This window comes from Camellia sinensis, chromosome 2 (assembly GCF_055761805.1).
Source record: "Camellia sinensis isolate YWXY chromosome 2, ASM5576180v1, whole genome shotgun sequence".
Classification (NCBI taxonomy): domain Eukaryota; kingdom Viridiplantae; phylum Streptophyta; class Magnoliopsida; order Ericales; family Theaceae; genus Camellia; species Camellia sinensis.
The window spans coordinates 192,020,250-192,025,934 of record NC_138962.1 but is presented as its reverse complement, the minus strand read 5'-3'; positions in this window follow the sequence as shown (position 1 = coordinate 192,025,934).

Here is a 5,685-nt window from a genome sequence, read left to right as displayed (position 1 = left end):
GCTTTGTTTTTTAGCTGATGATGTTTATAGGCAACCCATTATATGGTGATTTTTTGACTATGGAAAACTATTCCTACCCTGAGTGTGTTTCTGAAGAAAACATTTTTTTACAGAAATCTTTTTTCAAAAATTTTTTTCGTAGAAAACGTTTTTCTATACTTGGTTGACTTTGAAATTAACATCAGTGGAGATGGAGGTGGAGATGGCAGGTTGGTCGAGGTGGTGATGGTAGTAGCAGTAGTGTGGTGGTGGTTGTGGTGAGGTGGCAAGTGGCAGAGGTGCTGATGGGTGGCAGTGAATAGGTGAAAGTGGTGGTGGCAGTGGGATTGTAGCGGTGATGATATTGGTAAGATTGCAGTACCAAACTCAAAAAAACTACTACAAATATTTTCTAGAAAATATATTTTGTCGAAGGAATGTGAATGTTGTTGAAAGTTTATATTATATTATATATATATATATATATATAATTACAAGAATGATGTAAGAATGTTAATTTTGTAAATAAATTTGTCTTCATATGTTTTTTTATTTTTTTTATTTTATAATTTGGACGAATTACGCTAACAGTCTCTATAGTTTGGGACTCTTGTTACTTTGGTTGTTGACTTTTCAATTGTGACACATTTGATCTTTAATTTTGAATTTTGTTCCAAATAAGAACAATTGAAGATACCATTATTCAATTTCAAGTGTAAGGTCATCAATTTGATAAAAATAAATGTTAAAAATTTTAAAATAATTTTTACCTACCAAAGATAAAATTATGTAAAATTGATAAATCTTTTAGACATTTATTTATTTATTATTAAATTAATTTTTATTATGTGTTTGAATGATGATCATGTAATGTGTCATAATTAAAAAGTCATGAATTAAAGTGATACAGGGCCTAAACTATAGGGACCGTTGCCCTTATAATTTTAAGGTTAAAAAATTTATATCAGGCATTGCTAGAAATTCCGCATTTAGCAGCGTTTATAGGTGTCAAAAATGTCTCTGATTGTTTTTGTGACGTTTAGTACAAATGCCGAAGACGCGGCCATCGCTGTAGCGTTATGGACCTTTAAAAACGTCATTAGATTATTATAGACGGCGTTTTTAAATGTGGTGAATAACAGTAAAATAAAATCATGTTAGTATCGTTATAGCTTTTTTTTCTATTTTAAAAATATTACTGTTGACACTATAGTGACATTTGAAAAAACATCATTATAGCTTCTTTTTTTTTTATTTTTAAATTGTGCTAATTTTGTTAGATTTAACTAAAAAAAATTACTGTAATATAGAAAAATGGTTCGTATTTAGAGAATATCAGTATTACTATTGTTCATACTTTCTTTTCTCATGCAAAAGTTGAATTGAAGACATGATCCTTCCAATCTGAAGCACAAATGTAGGCGTCTATCTCTCTCCCTCTCTCTAGTTTTGTCATGATTTCTATATTCTTGAAGGTAATTAGATGTGTCACCCCTTTTTCTCACAATATATACTGATATATATATATATATATATATATATATTATTGTTTTGGAGAAGAAAGAAAAGGAAAAGAAGGAGCAGTCTTGACTTCACATTGTTTTGATTATTTTGTTTTGATGGAGCCCAAACATGTTTGAAACTAGCTAATACAGCACAGCTAAGTAATAAGTGACTGACTTGGATCCTTCGACATAATCAAAACTGTTTTTAATTTTATTCTACAAGGTAATCACAAAGTAAAAAAAATCCTTAAGCACAAATGTTTATTCACAATTACATGAGACCATGATGTTACATTTGCAAATTCCTACTACTCCTAATTCCTAACTAAAAACATAAAATCAAAAACAGAGTGAGAGAGAGTGTGTTGTCTGCTTTGCATGCAAGAGTAGAGTTTGAGCAATCTCTTCATGGTTTTGATAAATCAAACTGTGTTTGTTGATTTCCAACTCTACCCATAAGCTACAATTCCTTCTTATCATAAATCTCAAAAGAAACCTGTGCTCAACAATCTAGATTTATATTATCTAATAATTTTTTCTTAGTTTTCTCAACAACCAAACAAAGGACCAAAAGCACAATCCAGATCTGATAGTGCTGATCAACACATCAGTGAAAACTTTACAATGCACATATTTCAAAATCAAGCAAAAAACTAAATTAAAACAATTAAATCAAAAAAAAAAAAATTCACATTGCAAATATATACAATTGAAAAGTCCAGCCCACACTTCTCCTTAAAAGTGAAGTACTAGAGAGCGAAAAACTAGAGCCTTATAATTAGTACAGATGGGGCAATTCTAGGAGATGTAAGACACATTCCAACACACCCTCCTGGACCAGGACATACACTAGTCGGACAAACAACATAATTAGCATAGATGGGACAATTTCAGGCGATGTAGGACACATTCCAACACACCCTTCTGGACCAAGACATACACTAGCCGAACACATACACTAGCCGGACAAACAGCATAATTAGCACTAGCCGAACAAATAGCATAATTAGCATAGATGGGGCAATTCCAGGTGATGTGGGACATATTCCAACACACCCTCCTGGATCAAGACATACACTAGCCGAACACATACACTAGCCAGACAAACAGCACAATTAGCACAGATGGCGAAATTTCAGGCGATGTAAGACACATTCCAACACACCGTCCTAGACCAAGACATATACTAGCTGAACAAACAGACCCTCAAACAGCATAATTAGCACAGATGGGGCAATTCCAAACGATGTAGGACACATTCCAACACACCCTCCTGGACCAAGACATATACTAGCCGAACAAACAGACCCTCCTGGACCAAGACATACACTAGCCGAACAAACAACATGCAATGTAGGACACATTCCAACACACCCTCCTGGACCAAAAGGTACACTAGCCGAACAAACAGCATACCAATCACAGGCCCAACTAAGCTCTAATATCAAATTGAAAAGTCCAGCCCACACTTCTCCTTAAAACCCAAGTATTAAAGAGAGAGAAACTAGAACCTTATAATTAACACAAATGGGACAATTCCAAGTGATGTGGGATACATTTCAACATATACAACTCATCAATCACTGAAATAGAGAATGGATGAAAATATTCAAATGAATCAAATACGTGATTTGACATATAGAAAACCAAAACCAACTCAAAATCCACTTTAGCAACATATTAATTTAAATCTGTCAGTTGAAAATGTTTCCTTCATGTGGGTTGCTTGTGTCTCTAAGGTTCCTTCAATTGCTGCAAAGATGTAAAAGCGAAGAAACTCGTGTCAGGAACTCACCAATTTAAGGGCCGCCTACCAACACTATTTATGCCTTCTCTCAATGCCTTGATCTGCATAAACGAAAATCAACAACCAAATCAACCAAACCGGGAAGGAAGAGCTTGAAAGAGAGAGAAAGAGAGAGTGATAAGCTTCTAGCAATTAATCTCAAAAATTAGAAAAGAAAAACTCAGTTTTTGTTATTCAATTCTCATCAAACGAAAGGAAGAACTCTTCCATGGAGTTTTACAACAAGAGAGAAAAAGAGAAAGAACAAGAACAAAAGAGATACAACCCCCCTTCTATCTGTAACTCCCTCTCCTCTTATAATCCCCTTTCTCGTAACAGATCTCGTAACAGAATAATTACCCCACAACTGCCTAATAGAGCAACTATCCACAATTGCCTAACAGAACAATTCCTATCATTCCCCACCCCTTAAAAGGAAGCTTGACCTCAAGGCTGGAAATGAGGAAAACGCTGCCACAAAGAGTACCAAGTCTCCCAGGTGGCATCCTTAGGAATAGAATTAGACTAGTGGACCAAAACCATGGTAAGAGGCCTGCCATACTTCTTGATCAGTTTTCTATCCAATATCGCAATGGGTTCCAATTGTAGCTACCCATCAAGACTGGTAGATGGAAGGGAAGGTTGCATAACAATACCTTGACCCAGTTTAGGCTTCAATAAGGAGACATGGAAAACTGGATGTAGCTTGGAGGAAGATGGCAAATCTAGTTTGCAGGCAACAGGTCCCAGCTTCTGCAGGATTTGAAAATGACCAAAATACCTGGGAGCTAGTTTAGCATTCTTCGGTAATGCTAGAGAAACATGCTTGAAAGGCTGAAGTTTAAGGAAAACCCAATCCCCAATTGAAAAAACTCACTCAAACCTGTGCTTATCTGCTTGTTGTTTCATTCGATGCTGGGACTGAACTAGATGCTCTTTCAACAACTTCAAAATAGCATCTCTATCCTGTAACAAAGTATCAGCAGCTGCCACAACAGTATTCCCTGGAACATAGTGGTTCAAACTAGGAGGGGTTTGACCATATAAGGCCTCATATGGTGTAACTCTCGTAGTGACATGGTAGGTAGTATTATACCACCATTCAGCCAGAGATAGCCATTTGGTCCATATAGTAGGTCTGTCTCCCGCTAAGCACCGCAAGTATCCCTCAAGGCATCTATTAACTACTTCAGTTTGGCCATCCGTTTAGGGGTGATAAGAAGAACCCATACACAAGCTAGTGCCCTGCAATCGAAATAATTCCTTCCAGAATTTACTAGTAAACATCGGGTCTTGGTCTGAAACAATAGAAAGAGGCATCCCATGAAGTTTAAACATATTATCTAAGAATGCTTGAGCTACTGCAGTAGTGGTATATGGATGGGTTAAGGAAATGAAGTGAGCATAATTCCTAAGCCTATTCACAACCACATAGGTCACAGTTTTATGGGAAGAGCTGGGTAACCCTTTAATGAAATCCATCGAAATATCACTCCAAACCTTAGTAGGAATGGGAAGGGGCTATAATAACCCAGGTGTTGCCACTGTTTCATACTTATTCCGCTGACATACATCACATTCAGCCACAAACTTAAGTACATCAGACTTTAGGCCTTTCCAATAAAAACCTTGTTTGATTCTTCTATAAGTTCTCTCCCCTCCTGAATGCCCACTTGTAGGAGTGGCATGGTGTTCCTTGATGAGTGTGGTTTTTAGCTGTGGTGAATTACCCACTACCAATCTGGTTTTGTAATAGAGCATTTCATGCTGCCAAAGAAAATGAGAATGACTGGTTGGATTCTGAGTTAAATCTGCGATAAGTTGTTGGATAGAAGGGTCTTATTCCCAACTGGTTTGAAGATCCTTAACCCAATGGCCGAGGACAATGGAGAGAGCGGACATACTGCTCATATTTTCCTCTCCTTTTCTGGACAAGGCATCTGCAGCGTGATTAGATTTACCACTTCGGTATACAATTTTGTAATCAAAACCCATGAGTTTGGAAAGCCATTTTTGTTGCATGAGAGTGGTAATTCTCTGCTCCAGCAAGAATTTGAGGCTCTGGTGATCTGTCCTAATGTAGAAATGCCTACCTAAAAGGTTATGCCTCCATTTGGTAACAGCTAGAACTATAGCCAAGAATTCCTTCTCATATGTAGATAACCCAAAGCTTCTGGCAGACCATGGCTTACTAAAATAGGCTATGGGTTGTCCCTCCTGCATCAATACAGCTCCCAACCCCTTATTAGAAGCATCACATTCCAGCATAAAGGTTTTATCATAATTGGGTAAAGCCAATACAGGAGCAGTAGTCATAGCTCTTTTCAATAAGACGAAAGCTTGTTCAGCATCCTCAGACGATTTAAAGGCATCCTTTTTGAGTAATGTAGTAAGGGGTTGGCTGATCTTGCCATA